A 27,570-nucleotide genomic window follows, 5' to 3' on the forward strand; every position below is an offset into this window, starting at 1 on the left:
CTAAGGTGAAAGGTGAAAGTATCATTTAAGGCCAGGAAGCAGAAGTTGCAGTGAGCCAAGATGGCACCACTGCACTCCAGTACCGGCAACAGAGGGAGATCCTGTATCAAAAATAAATAAATAAATAATTGTGTATCAGGCCAGATGTAACCACACAAAACTGTAGTCCAAGCTACTCAGGAAGTTGAGGTGGGAGGACTGCTTGAACCCAGGAGTTCAAGGCTACAGTGAGCTATGTTTGCACCACTGAATAGACACTGTATTCTAGCCTAGGCAACATAGAGAGACCCCATCTCCTATAATAATAATTGATTAATTGTGCAGCATTCAAGTAAATTGTATAATTGGAGAAAAACATATGACTATTAAATATACTATAATAGTCTACTACTGATCATAGAGTTCCTGTTTACTTGCTTCTAATCTTTTTCTTTGTTTCTTATAAAACTAAAAACATAATTCACGCATTAAAGGCAGTTCATCAAAAAACAAGTCAAAAAGTCAAAATAATTGCATCCAAACTGTAGGATGTGTTATCCACTGCTCCCTGCGAACAGTTGGATTTGGTCATTAAGAATCAGCAGGACCTCTTCAAGAAGAACTACAAACCACTGCTCAATGAAATAAAACAGGATACAAACAAATGGAAGAACATTCCATGCTCATGGGTAAGAAGAATCAATATCATGAAAATGGCCATACTGCCCAAGGTAATTTATAGATTCAATGCCATGCCCATCAGGCTACCGATGACTTTCTTCACAGAATTGGAACCAACCCAAATGTCCAACAATGATAGACTGGATTAAGAAAATGTGGCACATATACACCATGGAATACTATGCAGCCATAAAAAATGATGAGTTCATGTCCTTTGTAGGGACATGGATGAAACTGGAAACCATCATTCTCAGTAAACTATCACAAGGACAAAAAACCAAACACTGCATGTTCTCACTCATAGGTGGGAATTGAACAATAAGAACACATGGACACAGGAAGGGGAACATCACACACTGGGGACTGTTGTGGGGTGGGGGGCTGTGGGAGGGATAGCATTAGGAGATATACCTAATGCTAAATGACGAGTTACTGGGTGCAGCACACCAACATGGGACATGTATATGTATGTAACAAACCTGCACGTTGTGCACATGTACCCTAAAACTTAAAGAATAATAATAATAAAATTTTTAAAAAATCAGCAGGACTTTTAACTTGGTGTCTGTGTGCACATGCATGCGCACATATGTATGCATATATGTGCATGTGTGTATGTGTGTAAACTATAACAGATAAAACCATTTTGCTTGTGTACAAATGTATAATATAACTTGTGCTTCTCATGAAGGAATTGCTTTTCTGTCTTCTGTGCTCAGTAGCTATCTTTGAAAAATAATCTCCTATTTGTATGGGTGCACACTGGTTCAGTTTTACAGTTCTTATTGCCATTTATTTATGGTACCAGAAAGTGATTGCTGAGTTCCTGGTCCTGAAGATAGTTACTTTCTTAGTGACACAAATCAATATGCAATACAGTTCACCCTTCAACAGCAAGTGTTTCAACTGCAGGGATTCACTTATATGCAGATGCTCTTCTGCCTCTGCAACCCAGAGACAGCAAGATCCACCTCTCCTCTTCCTCCTCGGCCTCATCAACCTGAAGATCATGAAGACCTTTGTCAGGATCTACTTATGCTTTGTGAAAAGTCAGTATGTTTTTCCTGATGATTTTCTTCCTAACAGCTTCATTTCTCTAGCTTACTTTATTGTAAGAACACAGTATATAATAATGCAGCACAAACAAAATAGGTGTCCATCAACTGTTTATGTTATTAGGAAGGCTTCCAGTCAATGGTGGGCTATTAGTAGCTAAGATGAAGGAATCAAAAGTTATACTCAGATTTTCAACTGCACAGGGATCAGAGTCCCTCACCCCCACATTATTTATGGATCAACTGTAGTTATTTGTTTACTAAATATAAAGAATTTACTATAAAATGAAATAGAAGATCCATTTGTATAACAAGTCCAATTAGTTCTAATGTGACCATAGAGGAAACATACAACATACTAATTTAAAAATATTTTTTCTCATTTATGCAAAAATATTATATAGGATTTTATGGATCATAATTAAATAAGTGAATTTTTTCAGACAATAATGTTTGAGATTATAAATTAGCTACAATTATCTTCTTAAATAAATCTGAATTTCAAACTAAAGAAGTTAAATTTAAGAAATTAATTTACATATGTATATACATATATGCACATTTAATTTACACATTTTTAAACTAGTCTTTGTTGATTAACACTACCTTAATCTTACATCTTGCTTTTTACTTTCTTATCAAGAGTAGGACCACCAAGGGAAATAAGAAATTCACTAGCAGAAGTCTTACCTGGTTTGTCATTTTTAAGTATCTTCTTTTCATGTTCCAAAATTTGTTGTTGAATTCTATGTATACAAAAGTAATAAATAAAATTGCTATTTTAATATTGAAATAAAAAATACTTACCAAACATATTAAATTCTAAAACCATTTCAGGCAATATCAGAGCTAATATTAGAATTTTAATGTCCCATACACTTCAAATTTTTAAACCTTACAAACTTATTAAGCTTATAATTAAAGAAGAAAAAAAGTGAAGTACTCATAAATGGAGGAAGCACAGCTCAGTAAATGAACTCTAGTTAGCTGGACATCATGCAAAGTGTCCTGCACTCGGAGTAAGTCCTTGCTCTGTAACCAATAGGTATTTTGTTTTCAGACAAGTTGCTTCTCTTAGGCTCCATGGTTTCTTCTAAAAGATAAGGATTTTGCATCACAAGCATTCTTGTACACCAATCACAGACAAACAGAGAGCCAAATCATGAGTGAACTCCCATTCACAATTGCTGCAAAGAGAATAAAATATCTAGGAATCCAACTTACAAGGGATGTGAAGGACCTCTTCAAGGAGAACTACAAACCACTGCTCAATGAAATAAAAGAGGATACAAACAAATGGAAGAGCATTCCATGCTCATGGGTTGAAAGAATCAATATCGTGAAAATGGCCATACTGTCCAAGGTAATTTATAGATTCAATGCCATCCCCATCAAGCTACCAATGACTTTCTTCACAGAATTGGAAAAAACTACTTTAAAGTTCTTGTGGAACCAAAAAAGAGCCCACATCGCCAAGTCAATCCTAAGCCAAAAGAACAAAGCTGGAGGGATCACGCTACCTGACTTCAAACTATACTACAAGGCTACAGTAACCAAAACAGCATGGTACTGGTACCACAACAGAGACATAGATCAATGGAACAGAACAGAGCCCTCAGAAATGATGCTACATATCTACAACTATCTGATCTTTGACAAACCTGACAAAAACAAGAAATGGGGAAAGGATTCCCTATTTAATAAATGGTGCTGGGAAAACTGGCTAGCCATATGTAGAAAGCTGAAACTGGATCCCTTCCTTACACCTTATACAAAAATTAATTCAAGATGGATTAAAGACTTAAATGTTAGACCTAAAACCATTAAAATCCTACAAGAAAACCTAGGCAATACCATTCAGGACATAGGCATGGGCAAGGACTTCATGTCTAAAACACCAAAAGCAATGGCAACAAAAGCCAAAATTGACAAATGGGATCTAATTAAACTAAAGAGCTTCTGCACAGCAAAAGAAACTACCATCAGAGTGAACAGGCAACCTACAGAATGGGAGAAAATTTTTGCAACCTACTCATCTGACAAAGGGCTAATATCCAGAATCTACAATGAACTCAAACAAATTTACAAGAAAAAAACAAACAACCCCATCCCAAATGTCCAACAACGATAGACTGGATTAAGAAAATGTGGCACATATACACCGTGGAATACTATGTAGCCATAAAACATGATGAGTTCATGTCCTTTGTAGGGACATGGATGAAACTGGAAACCATCATTCTCAGTAAACTATCGCAAGGACAAAAAACCAAACACCGCATGTTCTCACTCATAGGTGGGAATTGAACAGTGAGAACTCATGGACACGGGAAGGGGAACATCACACTCTGGGGACTGTTGTGGGGTGGGGGGAGGGGGGAGGGACAGCATTAGGAGATATACCTAATGCTAAATGACGAGTTAATGGGTGCAGCAAACCAACATGGCACATGGATACGTATGTAACAAACCTGCACATGGTGCACATGTACCCTAAAACCTAAAGTATAATAATAAAAAAGAAAACAAAAACAAAAACAAAAACAAATAGCTGAACACATAAAAAAAAAATAAGGATTTTGCTACCTTACTTCAGTGGGTTGTTAGGAAGATGTAATAAGATTACATGCTTAAATGTTCAGGGAAATAGTAAAGCAATGGAATAATTTATTCTTGAACTTTATTGCTTGTTGTGTGTTTTTCTATAAGTTCTAATATTCAATTGTTGCAGTTTTCAGAAAATGTTAGTAAGTGCTAATTTTGGTTATTAGTTGTATTCTTTGTGGCTTGTAATTCAGGGCATTTTACCTAATTCATAACTAATCTCATTAAAATAGATTACCTAATTGTCTCCCATCATTGAGCTCATCAATCACACCAAAGGCAGAAAACTAATAGGTGTCAAAACCTGGGCTTGGACAACTCCCGCTCCTCCTCTACCTCCCTCAAACTCTGAGCCAGCAGATCTGTGCTTGGATGCTGGATCTCCATGGTCCTCTCCAACTAACAGACAAGACAAAACCCTGCTTTGATTGTTTTTCAGTTCCATGAAGGAAATGCAAGTTGACATTTTGTCATTTCCAAGACATGTACTAGCAACAAGTAACATCCCATTATTACTCAGCTCTGTTCTCATTTCAGAGATCACCTTACATCAATAGTTTTATAGTGATAATCACAATTTCAATATTGGGTGTCTTCTGTTTTGGTTTCACTCACACTGCTTCCTTGGAGCTACTCAACAAATACTCAAATGACCTTCCCTGGACTATGCAAAATATGGAATGCTTTCTGAATTTGTGTGCCATCCCTAGGCAGCAGCCATGCTTATCTGCTCTGTATTGATCCAATTTTAAAATATGTGCTGCTGAAACAAGTACAAAGCCTGTTTGATACATGGATACTCATGAGTCCTGGATGAGGCTTAGCTCTGTTAAATCCAACTCACCTACTTTAGATTCAGAGAATTTGATTGAATGGCTTCCTGTGAGGTAGAATTTTAAAATATATTTAAAACTTGAGGAAGAGTTGTGATTAGCCCAGATTTTCATTATCATAGAGACACATTACTTGAGAGGCCAACTGTAAATTTGTTCCCACTACTCGGTGGAAAGATAACATGGAACCTTCTGCTGCCTAACCAAAGCTGCTCTACAGGATGTAAAAAAGCCTCAAGGTACAGATCTGATAGCAAAAGGGAAAGGGAAACCTAATCTCTTCCTGCAACATTATTTGAACATCCCTGACTGTTGAGAACAATCCCAACTAGTATTGGATAAAGAACAGACAAACATGGGTCTCAAAGAGTAATTTACCATGAATGCCTAGGCTAAGTCTAGCTAAGATGTGGGCTCCAAATAAGGTTTTTAGTGTAGGGTAAGGATCAACTTGCTCAATATTTGTGTGGATAAAGCTAGGAGGCCTAGCTGCCAGATCAGGGTGCTGGGAACAGTGACTGAGCATAAGTACATAAACTAATAAACACTGTAGCTTTGAACTCTATGTATGAATCACCACGAAAACTGACAGGATGAGTGAAGGCATCCTGGTGGCAAAGGTCGATCATTATCAGATTGCAGGACTGGTTACAATGGCAACAATACAGCAAGTGAGTCCATGGAAACAACAGAATATCAGAATGGCCTTTTTCCCCTTCTTCTGACTTGTAAAGAAAGATTGCCTTCCTTGGACTTAGGAAACCCCTTAACTTCTTGGAAAATTCAAAGAAGGAAGACACAGGAGATAGCCCCAGGGGAAAATACAAGATTTTCTGCTAAACTGGACATTTCAAGACCCAATAACTAATTAGAAAAGTCAGGCCAGGCATGGTGGCTAGCACTGTGAGAGGCCGAGGCAGGAGGATTACTTGAGCTCAGGAGTTCAAGACAAGCCAGGGCAACAGAGTGAGGCCTTGTTTTAAGAAAAAAAAAGAAAGGAAGGGAAAATAAGTCAAATATGTGGCTCTTTTTATCCCATGCATGGGGATTATACTTAGAATAAAATGAACAACACTGAGATCCCTAGGGATAAAGGTCTTAAAAATCCTGAAAACATCTTGCACTCTACTTCTAACTAATCTAGACTTCTGCTTGATTTCTGGCTAAAAGGTAGACTAACTCACTGCTATTTCAAACTATCTGAACCAAACTAGGAACTCTCACCTAATGTATAAGATGGAATAGTTGCAATTATTTTAAACTTAATTCGGTATTAACTGGCCTTTTGTCATAAACACTTACTTTGTCAAATGGCGAGAAATAGCGTAATCTTCTGCATCTCGTCCACACATGTCTTGAGTAAAGACGTTAATATTTTGCTTAAGAAGGATGTTGACAATACCTGGTGAGTCATAATGTACGGCAAGCATGAGGGCTGTTCTAAAATAACAAAGAAATAACTCCACTCAAGAACTTTAATAAAGACTTTTTTAAACAGCTAGTTTGATACACTTTACCAATTTAATATCCACCTGTCAGTGTAGACGTAATAACCATTTGCATGTACTAGCTTGGGTCTATAAGCATCTAGGGTGCTCAAGTGTTCATCTTTGTAAATTATCACCAAGGCTAAAAGAAAAGGACGACAAGGAAGCCTCTTGTCCCACTGGGGTGTGACATAATACAAGTTGCTAACTTATAGTCCTTTGATGGCCAAGAAACTGTGCTGAGGTCACTTATCTAAAGTAGGTAAATATTTAGATGAAGATTCCCCCATTGCTTTCCTAGTCTGATATATTACAATTCAACATGGCACATGGATACATATGTAACAAACCTGCACATTGTGCACATGTACCCTAAAACCTAAAGTATAATAATAAAAAAAAACAAAAAACAAAAAAACAAAACAAAACAAAAAAACAATAGGTAAAAAAAAAAAAAAAAAATTCAAATCAGCCAGGGGTCAGATAAGAGTTATCCGCAGGCTGAAAACAACAACAACAACAATAATACTGATGATGACAATACTAGTAGTCACAAACTAAAAGTCCACACTTTAAAAATTAATAAAACTGGCTAGGTGCAGTGGCTTATTCCTGTAATCCCATCACTTTGAGGAGCCAAGGAGAGCAGATCACAAGGTCAAGAGATCGAGACCATCCTGGCTGACTTGGTGAAATCCCATCTCTACTAAAAATACAAAAATTAGCTGGGCATGGCGGCATGCACCTGTAGTCCCAGCTACTTGGAAGGCTGAGGCAGGAGAATCGCTTGAGCCTCGGAGGTGGAGGTTGCAGTGAGCCAATATCACACCACTGTACTCCAGCCTGGCAACAGAGCTAGATTCCATCTAAAAAAAAATTAATAAAACTAATACAAAATGGTTTGGCTAATAAAAGATTACAGTACCAAAAACATCCAATTATAAATAACAAACACTCTATATTATAAGAGAAGATGAATCCTACAATATAGTGTTCTTTATGTTACTCAGTCCAAATATTTGCTGACCTGATTATTCATGGCGATATTTTTCACTATATGCCAATAATTACGTTAATCTTCTTATTAATATTTCTGACTTCAGTGACTGTTACCACTCTAGAATACACAGGTTTTTATTAAAAAAAAAAAAAAAAGAACTACTGTACCGGCTCAGGCTATCAAAGGCATGTGTACTTGCTTTTTTCAATAAAAATTCCACCATTTTCTCTTTCTTGCAAATTATAGCGAATAAAAGTGGGGTATTATTGTCCTATAAAACAGCAGAAAAAACTTAATAATTCACAAAATTACATATTTCTCAACTGAACTGAAAATCTTCTCTAAGATGCTTTGAACTTCAACATACAATATAGAAGGAAGTAAATGAAAAGCAGTCCCTTCCTTCTCACTCCTCTGTGCTTTCTGATGTGCTGCTCTTTGCCTTGCAAACAACCCTCCTCTGTCTCCCCGGATTAACTGTGGTCATCGCCAAAACTCACTTTAAACATTTACCAGTCCCAAGAATCCTTGCTTTGATCACAGCACTTAGCATGGTACATTGTAATCATTTCACTGTTTCCCACTGAAACCAAGAGCTTCTTGAGGGCAAGGGCTGTATCTGTTGTCTCTATAGCCCCAACACCCTAAGACATAGTAGCAAACATTTTAAGTTTTTTACATAAATTAATGATATAAATTACTATCTCTAAAGCAGTGTTTCTTAAACTATATTCCAAAGAATATTCACTTTATCAGAAGTATTATACCGCAAGAGAAAGACTCCATGACCATCTGTATTTGAGAAGTATTACAAAACTGTATTTTATGTCTAATAATCAAGAAATCTCTTGAATTTTACCTAATCCCCATTTGACAATACTATTTACGGCAAACATTAACATTTGAGGAATTAAGAGTTTCAGAGATACAGTTGCCAGAGCTTCCCAATACAGGTGGAGGTTTCCTCTGGGTGTTACAAACTTGCTTGATTCACTTCTATCAATGGTGTCAGGATCCCAGATGCCAATGTCACACACTCCTGCTCCAAATGGGTCACTATGGAAATGAGCTCTGAATTAAGAGAGATTGGCTTCAAATGCACTTATTTTCCTTATTATTAAATAGTCCATGGGTTTTTTGCCTAATACAAGAGAATAGATTTTTATCTTTACTGTTAGAAAGCTCAGTATGTTCTGTGTAAGAGAGATAGGTTTAAAAAACTTAAGAACAAATATTTAAAAAACCAAAGCTCAGTAAGAAATACTATTCTCAATTATAATGGTAATCCTGGGACCCTAGTGCAGCTCTACTTTTTAAATCCATTTCTTACTGGCTTCCACTTAAATGGCTACTTAAAATTATTTTATTTTTTATTTTAGACAAAATATAAATCAGAAATAAAAACATAATGGCTTATCAATAAAAGTTCTCATACTGATCCATATGGATTATTCCTGGCATAATATAAGCCAATAAGTCACTTGCATTTCTAAGGAAGAGTGCTGAGGAGAAAGATGTAATGTCTGCAATATTCATAAATTATCCAACTATAACCAGGAGTAACCTAAAAAGGCTTCTAGGCACTCTTATGGGCAGAGAATTATTTGTGGTATATATAAAGAAAAGAGTTAAAAACTTCTAAATTCAAAAATTCATCTCCATAACGGAGGGATTTATATACTCTATAGACTATATATTATGACAAATATGCGCTGACTTAAAAACCTTGAAATCTTTATCAAAACATACTATACCATAGGAGTTGTAAACTCAAATACTTACAAGGACAGAGGAAGGTTGCCTGAGTAAAGGAAGTACTAAGGTGGGCACAGTAGCAAACTGGAGAATACATGCCTTCTCTAAAGGGGCAACCTCTGCACGGCAGACCAAACAGTGATAGAAACTCAGGGGACACCAGATTTGATTTTTTAGGATAAGCCTGAAGGCCAGATTTCTACACGAGTCTTCTAAATTTTACATGTTGATTCAACTTATAGAGGCAAACAAAGAAATCTGTGTACCACATTAGAATATAGCCCCCCTTGTGTTTTTATATTCGGTATTAATGTGTTACTAAATGGTTGTGTATAATCCAAGTATTTGCGTGTAAAATATTTTCTTCCTCTAGTATCATATGTTTTACCAAAACATCAGGCTTTCATATATAATAAAAATTGCTAAAAAGACTCATAATACCTGCCTCAAGAATTTTTCCAACATTTATTCATTTAAAATATATTTGTATATAATTTTCCCAGATTGTTAACCAAATAGATAATTGGCTCATAGGACTGCTAAAACTAAATTATTAAAAGAATTCCTATCTGTATTCTTATTAACTTCATGGATTTCAGTGTTTAAAACTGACATTTTGGGTATGCTAAAGTTCTATAAACTTAACAAACATACTGAGATAGTTCATAATACAACTTCAACTAAAAAAAATAGTTTAGGATTTGCTACTATTCTAATTGAGAAAGCCCAACTTGTAATGAACATTTGCTGACACATAATCAATCATGTGCATGGTGACAAAGGGACATCAAATCATGAAAGGGTCAGCCTCCACCTATTGAAAGACTACCCATAAGCAAGTTTCTGAAGACTCTCTGCATGTTAGTGAATGATTAATGGTGGGAAGGAAAAGGGGTTATTCTGTAAGCTGAGAGATATTGCCTGTAATATTTCCTTTCACTTCCCAGTCACAGACGTAGAGAAAGACAGATAAATCAGGCTAATATTACTGAAAAGGAGAACTTTGAAGGAAGTGGCACCTATCAAATGCCAATTCTTCTAGAGATTTCTTATGTTTTTGAGATACAGAAATTTATATGTTGTGCTTATCTATTCTGGGGTTTTTAATCAGGAGTGTATCCGAAGCTTGAAGGTTGTATGTATGTATGTATGTATGTATGTATTTATTTATTTATTTTTGGCTATTATTGTTGTTAGAGACAAGAGTCTCACTATGTTGCTTGAGCTGGATTCAAACTCTTAGGACCAAGCTGGGCCTACAGGACCATGCCACTGTGCCCAGGTTCAAGAAAACATTTTTAAACACGTTCAGGCCTTATTAGGTCTATTCCATCAAAATCTTCAGGGGAAAGCCTACAATTGTAGATTTTTAACAAAATGTCCTCAGGTCACTGTAAGGCACAATTCTGAGAATTAGTGCAGACAATCACTTCAGTCTCATCTCTCACCCACATGGCTAATTCCCTTTATCAGTTGGACATGTGGCCAAAAAGAGAAAAGAGTAAGAGATAGAGTCATTTATTAAAACTCCAATTAAGTTTCCTGGCTATGAGTACAACAGGGATAAGTAAACTCAAAATCCCACTTGATTTTGCTATTTACAAGCTCCTTATCTCCCATCTTCCCACCAAGACATTGTAGGTTTGAGAGAAGTCTTTAGACTCTTATCTAAGTGGCTGTTTCTGTCAGGTTGGACAATAAGTCAGTTAATAATTTGTTCCACCTTCTGCTGAAGTGTTTCTCACTTCATCACCACCTATTCACTGCCAATCTGGTTTCCTCAGAGTCCTCCTAAAATTAATCTCTAGGCAAGTTTCAACTCACTCTCTTTTACAAACCAAAAATTATTAGACCCAAAGCTAAAGAGCACCTTGTCTCAACACATAAACTGGAAGAACAACAAACTAAAAAAAAAAAAAAAAACTCTTCTTGGCATTTTCCCTCATTACCTAATTTCCAAGTGACCTGCATATTTCTGATTGCTCTCTGTTTCCCTTCCCATTTTTCCCTCTTAAGCCTTGTGCCACCGAGAGATGATACATCAGTTTTTCAGAAAATTATCAGCAGCAGCAACATGTCCATTTATTGTAAGTTGCTTTAGTTTTGTTTGAGTTTTAAGATAAAGCCTATTTCCAGGCCGTATTTTCTTTCCTGTGTTGTTTTACACTAATTAGGAAAAAAATAAAATAAAATAACTGTGTGTAGAATAAAAGTTGAAAAGGTTTTACCTTTAACAAATTCACAAATATTTTCCAAAGTGCATTTTATAAAGCTGTGCCCTTTAATGCTTCTTTAAAAGTATCAATATTTAAAATAAAATCTTAGACAATTAAGTTATTTCAAAATAACTTAATTTGCATTTGCACTCAGGGAAAGGTTGAGCTTCCAAATATAAAAAATTGACCCTTACCTATGTCAATGTTAAAACAAATATTTTGCAAAGAAAGTTGATTGATCTATACCTTGTCCAGTGCTTCCATATTTGCACCATGGAAAAGCAGTTTTTCTGCCAGCGAGGTGCTCTCGCTATACACAGCATAATGGAGAGCAGTGTTGCCGTAGATATCCTTAAGGTTTGGATTGGCGCCATGTTCCAGCAGAATAACGGCACAAGCCTCTTCCTGGCAATGGACAGCCTGTCCGTATTAGACCAAGAAATAGATTGTAAATTCCAAGAATTCAAAATACACATTCCACAGGTTTCACCAACTAGTTATATTTAAATGAGATCAATTTATTTTAATTCTATATATGTAAATCAAATCCATGCCATGCTGAAAGAGTTGGCTCTAATGTACCTGTATCAAAGGCGTTCTGTTTTCTTTGTCACAGATATCAATCTGGCATTTTCTGTTAACCAGGAGAGTGACCACTTTCACATGGCCACTGGCAGAGGCCAAATGCAGAGCAGTACTACGAGAGTAAGAGGACTTTTTAGGAAACTGTAGTGCAACATCTCAAAACATACAATCATTCATGTAACTGTAAAAATTCAATAGCATGTCTTTCCTCTGCCTTCAAAACAAATAATTTTTTTGAAGAAAGTACAATACTTACTAGCTCTTATTGCTCACTGCCTTAATGAAAACAGCAGCCTATTTGAATAGAAAGAGCTCAGTCTTTGGATTCAGTTCAACTAGGGCTTGAGTCCTACTTTAAACCTTGTCACTTACCAACTATTGCTTAGCCTTTCTGTGCCTCAACTTCCTCATTAATAAAGATGACAATAGTAGCTATCTCATAGGACACCATCGTGATTCTTAAATGAGAAGCTATGTAAAGTATTTAGAATACTTCCTACAACAACTCAATAATTGTAAGATTTTTGTTTTTTGAGACAAAGTCTCACTCTTTTGCCCAGGCTGGAGTGCAATGATGTAACTATAGCTCACTGCAGCCTGGAACTCCTGAGCTCAAGCGATCCTCCATCTCCAGCCTCTTGAGTAGCTGGGACTACAGATGTGCACCAGCATGCCCAGCTATTTATTTAACAATTTGTGTAGTGTTAGAATCTCACTTTGTTGCCCAGGCTGGTCTCAAACTCCTGGCATCAAGCAATCCTCTCACCTCAGCCTCCCAAAGTTCTGGGATTACAGGTGTGAGCCACTGCACCCAGCCAGACATTATGATTGTTACTACTACTTAACAAAAACATTTTGATTGGGTAGAATGATACAATTATACCTGCTTTGGAGGACTGCTTAAAGAGTAGGTCACATTTTAACACCTCTGACATTGTAATGCCACTTATAATTCATGATTTATTATAACTATAATTGGTAGCATTTTAAAAATTATCTTATTGATATATGAAATAGCAGGGCATCACACAATCCATGAGACATTACAGTAAGTAGAATATGGTATACTCAGCAGGTCTAGGGCAGTTCTAGGCATATAACTGAAACTTAAATACATTTTAGTTCTTAAAGGTGCTGCGGGGAAAGAGCACTGAAATACAATAATGCATTTTTTAAATAAATTAATTCTTTGATTTTCAAATAACTTGAAGCCAAAGGAAACTCATGATTCAAATGAATATGTATGGCTCATTTTATTCAATACTTATATCTATTTTTTATCATTATTGTGTGTATTGTTATCTTCTTTGAACTTTTAGTCTCTTCAGAAGTAAAAAGGGAATGTTTTTATCTGTTTCCAGATTTTATTATCTATATATTTTGTTATGTACATATGTTTTTCTTATATACTCATTCCGTTTATGCAAACAATGATAATCATTTCATTTTAATTGTATTCCTTAAAAAACACATATAAATAATTACTATTGCAAAAATATTGCTTTATAGGAGTTTATTTAAAAATATTGCAGAATATATGCAAATCAGCCTTTCCAATGATTAATATTAGTATTTAAGACTGATAAACTTTTGAAAGGGCAGTTAAAGGTTATCTTCTACTGTTTTCTAACTTCAGAAATGCTTTTGTTTGAAAGGTGGGAGATATAGTTTCAAAGAGATTAAGTCCCAATATTCCTATTTTAAATCTCTCAGCTTGTGCAGGCAGGGCAGGTAAACATGAAGTTTTTAAGAATGGAAGGGTTGTGAGAGATAGTAGAAAATGTCTGCTACATAGCAGGTACTCAAGTTATTTTTGATGCATAAATGGAATGAAAGAATGTATAAATACACTTGGGGAGATCAATATTTTTAAATAAACTCCTATAAAGCAATATTTTTGCAATAGTAATTATTTATATGTGTTTTTTTTAAAGAATACAATTAAAATGAAATGATTATCATTGTTTGCATAAATGGAATGAGTATATAAGAAAAACATGTACATAATAAAATATATAGATAATAAAATCTGGAAACAGATAAAAACATTCCCTTTTTACTTCTGAAGAGACTAAAAGTTCAAAGAAGATAACAATACACACAATAATGATAAAAAATAGAAAGCAAGAAATCATTTTTATCAGTGCAAGATTCATATTCCTCTCTTCCCAAGGATTATTCCATTAATAGTAAACTTTTACTAGAAGTTTTGTACATGCTCACTGCAGCAATCACAGATAAGACAAAGGAAAAAAACTTTACTTACAATACAAATGCTCAGTAATTACAAATTTTATCATACTTTCTACATATTTTTTGCTAAAACAAGACCCGAGTATGTTTGTGTATGTATAATTTAACTAAATTTTTTTCCTTGCTGGCTATAATAAAATACTTCTTCACATATCAACGTACTTCTATACATATTGCCACCTTCAATGGTCACATATTATTCCATCCTATCGATGCAACTGAAATTTATTTATAGGATCCATTCTATGGGTTCTTTTTAAAATAAGTGCTGTGAAAAATAAAGTGCATGTATCTTTATTTGCTAAGGGTATTTTAGTATAATGGAATTGATGGGTAAAGGGCATATACATTTTTTAAATGTAGTACTTACCACCAAATTATCTATTTGAAAAGTAATTAGCAACTTAAACTTTTAAACAGCAGTATAAAACATCCTCACAAATATTGTGGATAGAAAACTGTTTCATTCCTATTTTAATTTAAATTCTTATACCAGAAATGTGAAGGATTTTTTCCTATGTACATAAGTAAATTGTAGATCTGGAAAAAGGTACTTTGCCCACTTTTAAAGCATTTGATGATTTGATTTGAAAGAATTCCCTGTAAAATGAAGATGTACTTTTCATCTAATATGTATATATACATATAACTTTTTATCTAATGTGTATACATAACTGATATATATATAACATATATCTGTAATATATATGGTATACATATCAGTTTTATATATATATAAAATATATATCTTATGATATGTAACAAACAATATAGGCCGGGCGCAGTGGTCACACCGGTAATCCCAGCACTTTGGGAGGCCGAGGCGGGCAGATTACTTGAGGTCAGGAATTCGAGACCAGCCTGGCCAACATGGTGAAACCCCCTCTCTATTAAAAATACAAAAATTAGCCAGGCGTGCTGCCACCTGCCTGTAATCCCAGCTACTTGGGAGGCTGAGGTAGGAGAAATGCTTGAACCCGGGAGGCAGAGGTCGCAGTGAGCCAAGATTGTGTCATTGGACACCAGCCTGGGCAAAGAAGCAAGACTCCTACTGAAAAAAAAAAAAAAAAAAAAAAAGAATATAATGAATTATGGAGGGATGGAAAACAGCTGAGGGTCCAGTTGGCTCCGCCACTCGGAGGGTGCTCGGCGCCCTCCAAGGCCCAGGGGCTGCGGGAAAGCTGGGCCTCGGGACCCCCTCCCACCCCGGGCTGAGCCCCGCTACCTGTGCTGCTTGTCCAGGGCATCCAGGTCTCCGCTCCTGCCCGCCAGGCAGCGCTCCACCTCCGCGGCGACCCCCTTTACAGCTGCCCTGTGGATGTTCTGCAGTTTAGCCTCCCGGATTCGGTACCCAGAACCCGTGTAGAAGTGGTCTGTGGAGCCCAAGACCGTCTGGCCCCTGCGGCTCTCGAAGCCGAACAACTTCATGGTGGTGACTTATTCTCACACCCCCAACTGCCAGATCTTGAGCGGGGGCAGCTCCCTGTCACCTTTTCACCACCCCCCCACCCCGCCCCCGCCGACCCAGCCCCAAATTCCCTATCCAACCCCAAAGCCCCTATCTCACCCCAAATCCGCGATCCAATCCCCAATCCGCGATTCCAGATCTATGATCTACTCCGAAATCCGCGATCCAGCCCTGTCCACCACAGCCTTCAGCAGCGACACTCGCAGCCTCCGACCTCTCAGACCGAGTGAGCTCCGCGAAACGGTTAAGCGCGCGCCTGCGGCTCCGCGCCAGCCGGGACTCCGGAAGCCGCTCTCAAGTCCGCGAGGCCTGCAGGGGCCGGCTGCAGCTTGGGCGCAGGCGCCGATGGCTTGCGGGTTCTCCTGGGCTCGCCCGGGAAGTCCCGGAATCGCAGGTGCGCAGATCGCCCGGCCTGAGAGCCCGCCTGGCCGTGACTCCCGCCCCGCTCCCTCTCGGAAGAGAGATCCGGCCGCTGTCAGGGGCCTTCCGCAGCAACCGGGGATGGGATTGAGGGCCGGTTCCCGCCCCGTTGCAGCCGCCGCCGGGCAGACCACCGGGCTTGGCCACAGCCAGGGCTACATCTAGCCCCGGTTCTGCGAGACTGGGAGAGCCAGCGAGCTTGGGAGTTGCCAGGCAGCTGCTGTGAGCAGACAGAGGGCGCCTGCCGCTTGGGCTCCCAGGCGGCGGAGCATGGCCTGGGCGGCCTCTGGATCGCGAGTGCACGAGGCCAGAGAGCCCGCCAGGCCCTGCCCGCGCCGGCTCCTCCTCTGCCGGAGCTCGGGACCTCTAGCCAGTGGCCCTCTGCAGCCACCGTAGTTGGGGCTGACGGCCGGTTCCCGTCTCTGTGCAGCCGCGGCAGGGCAGACCGCCTGGCTTGGCCGCAGCCACAGGAACGTCTGGTCCCGGTTCTGAGATGTGGGGAGTGCAGGCGGGCTCGGGGGTTGCCTGGAGGCTGCTGCCTGCACACAGAAGGCGGCTGCAGCTTGGGCGCCCAGGCGTGCTGGAGGTGCATGGCCTGGGAAGCCTCGGGATCTCCAGCGCGCCCAGCCTGAGGGCCCTCTGGCCATGCTTTCCGACCCACTCCTCCACCGCAGGGAGATCGGGGCCGCTGACATGGGCACTCGGCAGTCACCTGGGATGGGGTTGAGCGGCGAGTTCTCAGTTCTCGCCCTCGTGCAGCCACCGGGCAGACTGACTGAATTTCTAACATCCCAATTAAAAAATAGGCAAAGGACTTGAATAGACATTTCTCCAAAGAAGATATACAAATACCTAGTAAGGACAAGAAAAGATGCTAAACACCATTATTCATTAATAAAATGCAAGACCAAACCAAAATGAGATGCCACTTTGCATCCACTAGTGTGGCTTTCATAACAACGACCCAGAAAATTAGTGTTGCTAAGGAGGTGGAGAAATTGGAGCCCTCATGAACTGGCTGCTAGGAATAGAAAACGATGCATTTGCTGTGGAAAACAATTTGATGGTTCCTCACAGAATCACACAGAGAACCAGAAATTGCACTCCTAGATATTATCCACACACAAAAAAATTGACAGCAGGGTCTGGAACAGATATTTTTACACTCAAGTTAATTGCAGCATTATTCGTTATAGCCAAAAGGCAGAGACAACCCATGTCCATCAACAAATGGATGGATACACAAAATATGATACATAAATTATAGAATATTATTTAGCCATTAAAGGGAATGAAGTTCTGATACATGCGACATGGGTGAAACTTGGAAACATGATGCTGAGTGAAGTAAGCCAGATATGAAAGGACAGATGTATAATTCCACTGATATGAAATATCCAGAATAGGCAAATCTGTGAAAACAGAATGAAGATTAGTGTTTACCAGAGACTGGGGAGAGGAAGCAATGGTGAGTTACTGTTTAATGGGCACTTTATTTCTGTTTGTGATAGAAATGAAGATGCTGGTTGTACAACACTGGGAATGTACTTAGTGCTACTGAATTATATACTTTAAATTGTTAAAATTTTAACACAATTAAAAAATTTAAATATGGATCTGAGAATTGTTTCTGTATCCATTGTTATTTAAAAGATATTTGCTCAAATGCCAAATATTAACGTTTTTCTGAATATATTTTTGTTATTGATTTTTAATTTACTCCTGTTTTGCTTAGAGTACAAACTACAACTTAAATCCTTTTATATTTATTGAGAATCATTTTATGGTCCAGTTTTAATCTATCTTGATTAATGTTCCACATACACTTGAAAAATAATTTGAGTATTGTCACCTTTACTCTGTTGATGTCTGTTTCACACATTTTGAAGTTTCATTAGGTTCACCCATTTAAGATTGTTAATTTTATGAACTGGTCTATTTTGATTATGATTTGACACCTTTATCTTTGGCAGTACTCCTGTTTTGAAGAGCACTTTATCTAATATTAATATAGGCACACCAACTCTTTTAGGACTAGTATTTGCATGGCACATTTACATCCATACTTTTGCCTAAATGTTGTGTCTGTATCTAAATAAGTTGTGGTTCTTGTGAACAGCGTAGTACTGGGTCTTGTTTATTTATTTATTGTTTAATCTCATCTGAAAATCTGAACTTTGAAATTGGGATATCCAGTCCTTCTATATTTATTTATGTATTAGAAACAGGGTCTGGCTCTGTCACACAGGCTGGGCTGCAGTGGCATGATCATAGCTCATTGTAACCTTGAACTCCTAGGCTCAAAGGATACTCTCACCTCAGCCTCCTGAGTAGCTAGGACTGCAGGCGTATGGCACTGTGCCTGGCTAATTTATGATTATGATTATGATTATTATTATTATTTTTGCAGAAACAAGATCTCACTACATTGCCAGGACTGGTCTCAAACTCCTGGTCTCAAGTCATCTTCCTACCCTCAGCTCCCAGGGTGCTGGGATTACAGGTGTGAGCCATGAAGGCTGGGCCCTTTTATATTTAATGTAATTATTGAAACGACTAGGTTTAAGTGTACTCTGTTGCTATTTGTTTTCTGTCTGTTTCTGTTTCTTTTTTTCTTGATTCTTTCTTTAGTGTGATTATTTTTTAGTCTTCTGTTTTCTCTCTTCTGCTGGCATTTTAGCTATATGTGTTTGTTTCAATTGTTAGTTGAAAGATTACAGTATGTAGGCTGGGTATGGTGGCTCACATCTGTGATCCCAGCACTTTGGGAGGCCGAGGCAGGCATATCACATGAGGCCAGGATTTTGAGACCAGCCTGGCCAAAATGGTGAAACCCTGTCTCTACCAAAAATACAAAACTATCCAGGTATGGCGGAATGTTCCCGTAATCCCAGCTACTTGGGAGGCTGAGGCATAAGAATTGCTTGAACCCAGGGGGCAGAGGTTGCAGTGAGCTGAGATCACATCATCCAGCCTGGGTGACAGAGCGAGACTCCATCTCAAAAAAAATAAAAATAAAAAGATTACTATATCTTGATCACAGTCTACTTTGAATTAATATTTTAACACTTTTGTTTAAGTAAGAGCCTTTAAATGGTACAATTCCAATTACTCTCCTCTGTCCTTTATGTTAGTTTTGTCACTTATTTTTTTTTTCTGCATGCTTGTTGTGAGTTATCAGGAATTAGTGTTAGATTTTGTCAAAATTCTTTTATGTCTTTTTGCATGATTCTATTGATTTTCTACTTTATTTATATGATGTACTATGTTCATTGTGTTTTAGATAGTAAACCAAGTTTGCGTTACTAGGATTAATTCCAGAGACGTGTAGTGTATGATCGTTTTACATATTGTTGGATGTAATTTGCTTCCATGTTGCTAAATACGTTTGGATGTAAACTTATGAGAGATATTGTTTGGCACTTTCCTTTTCTTCTGATATCTCCATCCTTCTTTGGTATCAAGCTAATACTAGCTTTCTAAAATGTTTTGGCATATGTTCTCTTCTCTATTTGCTGAAAATGTTTGTGTATGACTGGTATACTTTCTTCCCTAAATGTTAGATATAATTCATAGGTTAAGGCATCTAGCACTACACTCTTCTTCAGAGCGAATATATTTAATTACTAATTCAATTTTTTTAACTTTATATAGGTTTATTAAGATATTCTATTTGTTCTTTAGTCAATTGTGCTACTTAATGTCTTTCTAGGAATTTGATTATTTCATTCCTTTTTTCTTTCCTTTTCTTTTTTTCTTTTTTTTCCAGAGACTCGCTCTGGCACCCAGGCTGGATCCAAGCAATCCTGGTACTCACATTACCAGAAATGTACAAAGAGCAACCTCTTTGTACATTTTTTTGTTTTCTGTTGTTGTTTTCTGTTGTGTTGATGTGTTTTGATGTACAAAAATGTTGGTGGGTTTTGTTTTTGTTGCATTATTTTGTAAGAACCCAGTAAAGTGAATGAAGCAATATCAAGTATAAATGTAAAGACACATTGTTGATATTAAAAAATTTTCTAAGTATAACCTTCAATACTCAATATCATCATGGTGTTTTGTTATCAATGTTTTACTGACAAATAAAAATTGTATATATTTATGTGCACGTCATGATGTTTTGATATATGTATACATTGTAGTACAGCTAAATCCAGCTAATTAACATTCTCATCACCTGACAAACTTTTATTGTTGTGGGGAGAACACTTACAATCTACCCTCTTAGCAATTTTCAAGTGACTTCTCTCTGTAGGTTCACAGACGCCCATAACACAATGTTGTTAACTCTAGTCATCATGTTGAACAATGCCTCTCCTCAGTTTATACCTCCTATCCAACTAGAATTTTGTATCCTTTGGCCAACATCTCCCCAATCAACCCCTCTGCCCCTGACGATCACCTTTCTACTCTCTATTTTGGTGAATTCCTTTTTTGGATTCTACATATAAGTGAGATCATGTGGTATTTGTCTTCTCGTACCTGGTTTATTTCAGTTAACACCCTCCAGGTTTATTCATGTTGTCACAAATGACGGATTGCCTTTTTTTTTTCTAAGGCTGAATAGTGTTCCATTGTGAATATACCACATTTTCTTCATTCATTCATTCACTCATGAATACTTAGGTTGAGTCCATAATTTGGCTATTATGACTAATGCTGCAATGAACATGGGAGTGCAGATAGCTCTTCAAAATGCTAATTCCATATTTTTGGATACATACTTAGTGGCATACCTGGATCATATCACAGTTCTATTTTAAATTTTTTGAAGAACCTCCATTACTGTTTTCCCTCCTGGCTGTACTAATGGGGTCCTCAAAGGACTTGGATGGGAGACTGTCTGGGAATAGGGGGCTTCTAGGCCTCTCCGTGGCCACCCGTACTGAACATCCACCTCTAGCTGCCTCTCTTTCTCCTTTTGCAGGTGGCCCGAGCAAAGCTCCTACTATCACCTCCTGTCCCTCAGGTGTTAAACATCTCACACAGGAGCCTCTGTCACTGCCCATGCCCAGGACCTGATTACCCTTGTTGACAGTTACATCCCATCCCTATAGTTTGGGGCTTCACTCATATCCACATATAACAAGGGTTGGACAGGACCTAGGGCCCAGGAACCCATGGGCAAATGTTGCCTATGTCCTCTGCCCGAGCCATCTGCACATGTGTTCCTTTTGCTCCAGACCAGGGTCTGCGGCCCAAACCCATGGCAAAAAAGGATTGTAAAGATTAAGTGATTTAATATTGTCAGTGCTGGGTTTAGTGCCTGGCACATAGTAAGTCCTCAACAAATATTAATATTATGATTATTCTTCTTGGTAGCACTTTCACAGTCATAGTTAAACAATGAATTGAGTAATTTATTCTTTAATAATGTTCATCTACTCCATTAGACTTTAAGCTTCATGGAGACAGGGACCGTTGTCTTGTTTACTGCTACTTCCCCTTCACTCAGTAGAACTCTTAACACGTAACAGGACTTAATAAATGTTTTTCCAGTAAAGGAATACACAAATGAATAGATAAAGGAATAAATATGTTTACTTCATGCAATAGTTATAACAATAAGTATAATACAAGCAGGAAGGCTAAGGGCCTAGACTAAGTGTGTGTAGGTGTTCAGGGTAAGTAGAGACTATTTATAACTGGACAGATCAGGAAACCTTCATCTGCGAGGGAGCCCTTTGCCTGGGCATTGAAGGATTAATCACCCTTCTAAGCTTCCGTTTCCATATCTGAAAAGTAGGCATAATTTAGGAGTATCAGAGGCTCCTTGAGAGGGTTAGAGGGCATAACCCTTGCAGAGAGCTCAGCAGCAGGCCTAGAGCGTAGTGAGCACCCAGTAAGACAGGACTCCTACAGTCATTGTCACCAGCAATTATTACCCACCAATTATAATTAATAACCACCAGCAATTATTACCCCATGATCCTATCATACATGGTTGCTCCAACTGTCAGAGGATATCATTGGCTAAAATTTTGAGAATCTTTAGTAGATCTCTTGGAGTTCTGACTGACTCAGCTCCTAGCCACCTCTGAGCTCTGAGACACTGAGCTCTTTCTAGGCCTAGTTTTCTGATCTCAGGGCTGATGAAGGATTTCTAAGAGAAGAGTTGATCTTAAGCACTGATTGTTTCTTATTTATTTATTTAGAGAGATAGGGTCTTGCTCTGTTAGAGGTTGGACCAGAATGATGAAATCACAGCTCACTGCAGCCTTGAACTCCAGGGCTCATGGACTCAAGCCACCTCCCCATCTCAGCCCCTTGAGTAGCTAGGACTAGGGGTGCATGCCACTGCACCTGGCTAATTACAAAAAACATTTTTTTTTTTTTTTTGGTACAATACGGAGTCTCACTTTGTTGCTCAGGCTGGTCTTGAGCTCCTGGCTTCCAGTGATCCTTTCTCCTTGCCCTCTGAAAATGCTGGGATTGCAGGCATGCATTACCAAATCCAGCCAGCACTGGTTGTTTCTAACAGTTGTAAGAACAGGCCAGTTCCACAGTGAAGGTTCCTGGTGCATAATGACTCTGCAAGAGAACACCATTAATGGTGGCTTCAGGGAACCCAGCTCTAGTCCTTCTAGTATGTGAGTCCTTCCTTGATTATCAGATTCGAAGGGAGGCTCATTAACTACTCAGTTACTAAGTCTCATCTCCTTGATTAACTGCCTCAGTAGGGAACCAACTGAAGTTGGGGCCTGAAAAGACTGCTTTGCCTGCTAAATACCTGACTCATTCTATATTAGCCTGTTCAATACCCACAGAGGCACATTGTCTTTCAGAAAGGAAGATAAAACTTCCAATAGAAAATTAAGCAGTACATTGCTATGATTTCCCCACAGCAGATGCATCTGGTCTTAAACAACTACTATAACCTAAATTGCAAAGCATTTTCCCCAAACCGTTGAGTTGCAGAATTTAAAAAATGTGTTTGATTGCCAAATTTGCAAATTGGATCAGTTTTCCAGTTTTCCACTGAGGAAGAGGAAAAGGTGGCAGTTGTCAGTTGGTGATTGAAATACAATTTTCCCTGGCATGTAAATCTTGCCTATCATCAGTGTGTTATCCTGGCCATGCTTCCCTGGTGCTCCCTGCAACACTGCAGCCAAAGCCTGCCCTTCTGGATGGTTGCATTCTGGATTCTATTGACAATCAGAGTAATATTATTGCATCCTGCATTTCTGGAGTTCTTCATGCCTTTTAATCTCATTTGAGTGTCAGAAAACTCTGTGAGAGAATTAGGGGAGGTACAATTATCCCCATTTTACGGTTGGGAAAACTTGGACTCAGAGAAGACAAATTACTTACACAGGACACAGTTAGTTTCTAGTAATCCTGGATCCTAACTCTTATTTTGTGTCGCTTAGTCTAGCATTCTTTTCACAACAGCACATGGGCATAGAAAAGCTATAAGAAGTGTGCCCAAAATAGATTGTCTTGGTCCCCAGACCTTCTAGGGTGGAGATTATTCCATGTGACACCCTACTTTTTAAATGCAGAAATGGCAAAAATGATTCATCTCATCACCAAAAAGCTATTTTCGTCATCAGCATTATAAAAGGAATTAAAAAAAATCGACACATAAGGCCAGGCATGATGACTTATGTCTGTAATCCTGGCACTTTGGGAGGCCAAGGCAGGAGGATTGCATGAGGCCAGGAATTCAAGACCAGCCTGGGCAATAGAGTGAAACCCTGTCTCAAAAAATAAATAAAATAAAAAAAAAGAACTCAAAGAATAAGATGGGATATATAATGATACTAATATTCTATATTATGCACTATAATATGAAATAATACTGTAAGACACAACTTATATTTTCATAACCAAGTCCAGCAGTTTTCATATTAATGGGTCATAGTCCATTAATATGGGTCATGATGTCAATTTAATGGGATGCTACCAGAATTAAGTTAAAAATGGGGTAAGATACTCTATGATAGAATTGAAAATACCAAAGTATATTGCATGTAGCAAAACTGAATAGTGTTCTCTGAGTCTTTTTGTTCATAAATGATGTATAAGTATTTCTTACTCAAACATCTGCTACCTTTGTCCTATTTACAGGCACCATTCTCAGCCTCTCAATCCCCATTCCCCTGCTGTGACCATTTCTTCACCCAAAGGTCTGGGCAGAGAATGCGAAGTTGATTCCTTCATGCTCCTCCTTCCTTTTCTGCCTCTATTGAAAAGGGTCTTGTGTAGGATCACCTTCAAGACAGGACTTGCGAGTTCTTTCCTTGTTTAAGAAATAAATTGCTGTGTATCTAAACCATCATATTTCCATTTCAGGCCAACCAACTCAACCAACTCAAACTTGAAGACATGAAATCCCCAAGGAGAACCACCTTATGCCTCATGTTGATTGTGATTTATTCTTCCAAAGCTAAACTGAACTGGAATTTTGAGTCTACTATTCATCCTTTGAGTGTATCCATATCTGCTATAATTTTTCTTGTCACATTTTTCTGATTTCCTGACTGACAATGGTTCTTCAAAAAGTTTAGGGAGAAAAAACTTCAGGGGGAGAAAAAACATTCTTCCCAGAATTGCAACATAAGAAAAAATGTTGCAAATGAGGAGAAGGGGTGAATATAAACCTAGGTCAGTGTATTTGCTGGGCTACCACTTGCTATATTCTGAAATAAGTGGTGGTGTCAAGAGAACATCAATGTAGCTTGAAGAGAGACCTCCCAGGGTTCCTTCCTTCACCAAATTGCAACCACTAGGCCTAAGGCTTCCACTCTGTTAAACGGACAACAGTAACAACAAAGCAGATTTGAAGGATTGAGCAGAATGTATGTTCTTAAAGGATTCATTTTAACTGGGACATCAGGCTAGAACACATTCCAAAAGACTATTTAACCTGTGTGTGTGTGTGTGTGTGTGTGTGTGTGACAATCACAGACTGATATAGCTGAAGCTTATATGATGACCGTAGACAACATGTAAGACCTTTGCTGAGAAATTATTCAGGTGGTTTTGTCTTTGGAAAGTCAATGAGAGTTTAGCTTAAGTAAAGGGAATTCTTTATGGGACTTTTCAGGTTATTTCTTACTTAGGCTTCTCCCTGCACCAGAGACAGGGCATGTCACTGGTTGAGAATCTCTGGAGACTGACGTAATTCTCTCTGTCTCAATTGCTTCATCTGTACAATGATGCTAATAGTAGTACTGATTTCCTTTTATTTTTATGAAAATCAAATTAGTTCATATCTATAAGATGCCCTAGAACAGTGTCTGGCACATAAAAAATGTTATGTAACTGTTTGCTGTTACTGTTTGTCTTACTGTAGTAGTATTTTCCACTTTTTTGTTTTACATATTTCAGTTCTATTTTTTTGTCAGTCACTGTTGTTAGAGATTCAATGGTATGCTTTTAGCATTATAAAATGTCCCTCTTTGTCCTACTTCATATGTTTTAATTTAATTATTTGTCTACTATTCCAATTGCCATGTCTGCTTTTGTTTGTGTGTTTGCCTGATTTTTGTCCTTTATTTTTTAAGCTTTATATACCACTTTGTTTTATGATTCTCTTGTAAACAATGTGTGTTTGAATTTTTTTCTTTTAAACAAAACTTGAGCAAGTAAATTTGTATAATTTATTCCCATTTGATATCATTTTCAAAATACTTGATCTTACCTTCAGGATTTTATTTCATGACTTCATGTACTTTCTTCCTCTTTCCATTTTTGGTTCTTTCATTGTTTGACATAGGTTATCTTTATCTTTTCTTTATTTCTCTCATGACTTGGGGGATATATATGGTGTGTCTCCTTTTCCAAACCCCAGTGTGCAGGGTACAACCTGTACACTCATACACAATAGCCTGCCCATTTAAATAGAGGAGGGAAACATTTAAGCTTCTTGTGAATTCACATAGTCAGTGCAGAGCCCTGGCTATCCAAGGCAGGTGGGGTAAAAGCCAGGGCCTGAGGTGATCTCAGCAATGGGGTTAGATTTGCCTCTGTTCCAGCATTTCTTAGTGCTCCTGGCTGCAGCAGTGCCTTCTCTCTATGCCACATCTACCCTCCTAGTGATGGCCCTGGCAAAGCCCCTTCATCTGCCTGGTGGTGAAGGCTGGTCAGGGGATAAGCTGACCTCCCAGGGCTCTTGGTGGAATGTGAACTCCATCTCCTAGGAAGCTCCTACCACTCACCTCAAAGGACCCCACTTTTCCTTGGTAGATCTACCTTTCAAGGTATAATGTCTTCATGCAACCCAAAGGCTGAGGACTCCCATTGGAAAAATGCACTTGAGCCTGCCTGATCAGTTTATACTGCCCTAAGCTGCCACCCAGTCCCCATGACTGACCTTCTACCATCTTAAATGTCACATGTATGCAACATCTGGTGATGGGCTTGGTTTTTGAAATTGTGGTAAAATACACCTAACATAAAATTTAACATCTTGAAACCATTTTTAGGCATACAGTTCAGTAGTGTTAAGTATATTCACATTATTGTACAACTAATTTTCATAATTTTTGCTTTTTGCAAAACTCAAACTCTATACCCGTTTGACAATAACTCCTCATTTCCTTCTCTACCGACAGCTGCTGGTTACTACTATTCTAATTTCTGTGTATTAATTTGGTGATTCTAGATACCTCATGTAGGTAGAATCATATAGTATTTGTCTTTTTGTGGCTGGCTTATTTCAGTTAGCATATTGTCGTCAAGGTTTATCTGTGTTGTAGCCTGTGTCAGCCCTTCCCCCTTTTTAAGGCTGAATAATGTCCTATTGTACATATGTACTATATTTTGTTTGTTCGTTCATCCATCCATTGACATGAGTTGCTTCCACCTCTTAGCTATTGTGAATAATGTACCTATGAATATGAATATACACCTGTGGGGTGAAGGACTTTTAAAGGGTGATGATGTAGCCCAGTGCTTCTCAAGCTTTCATGTGAGCATGGATCTGCCTAGAGACCTTCTTCAAATGCAGATTTTAGCTCAGGATGCCTGGGTGGGGCCCAGGATGTTGGCTTTCAGACATGCTGTCCTGGATCCTGCTCCAACGACCATCTTAGAGTTACAGGCTGTACATGCTCAACTTTGATATCAGGTCTGAGTGGAAGCCCAGCTCTGACTCTCATTAGCTTTAGAAACTTTGTCAACTTTCTTCGTTTCCCTGAGTCTGTTTCCTCTACATGAGAATAAATCATGTCTCTTCATCTGTTTCTTGTGAGGCTTCAATGTTCTACATGCAACCCACAGCACAGTGA

At 38.3% G+C, this 27,570-nt stretch overlaps 1 non-coding gene and 2 pseudogenes across 1 annotated transcript; all 3 read right to left on the minus strand.

Moving 5' to 3' along the window:
* LOC116467827 (ankyrin repeat domain-containing protein 18A-like) overlaps window positions 1–15,876 on the minus strand; it is a 76,548-nt pseudogene extending 60,672 nt beyond the window's left edge.
* LOC116469997 (U6 spliceosomal RNA) lies at window positions 4,989–5,095 on the minus strand. The gene has a single exon (XR_004248443.1). It is a non-coding gene; the product is annotated as a U6 spliceosomal RNA (small nuclear RNA).
* Window positions 15,877–16,160: 284 nt separating the features above from the next.
* Window positions 16,161–21,345, minus strand: LOC116467828 (uncharacterized; annotated as a pseudogene).
* Window positions 21,346–27,570: the final 6,225 nt, after the last annotated feature.

The sequence above is a fragment of the Hylobates moloch genome, unplaced genomic scaffold, assembly GCF_009828535.3.
Source record: "Hylobates moloch isolate HMO894 unplaced genomic scaffold, HMol_V3 SCAFFOLD_5, whole genome shotgun sequence".
Classification (NCBI taxonomy): Eukaryota; Metazoa; Chordata; class Mammalia; order Primates; family Hylobatidae; genus Hylobates; species Hylobates moloch.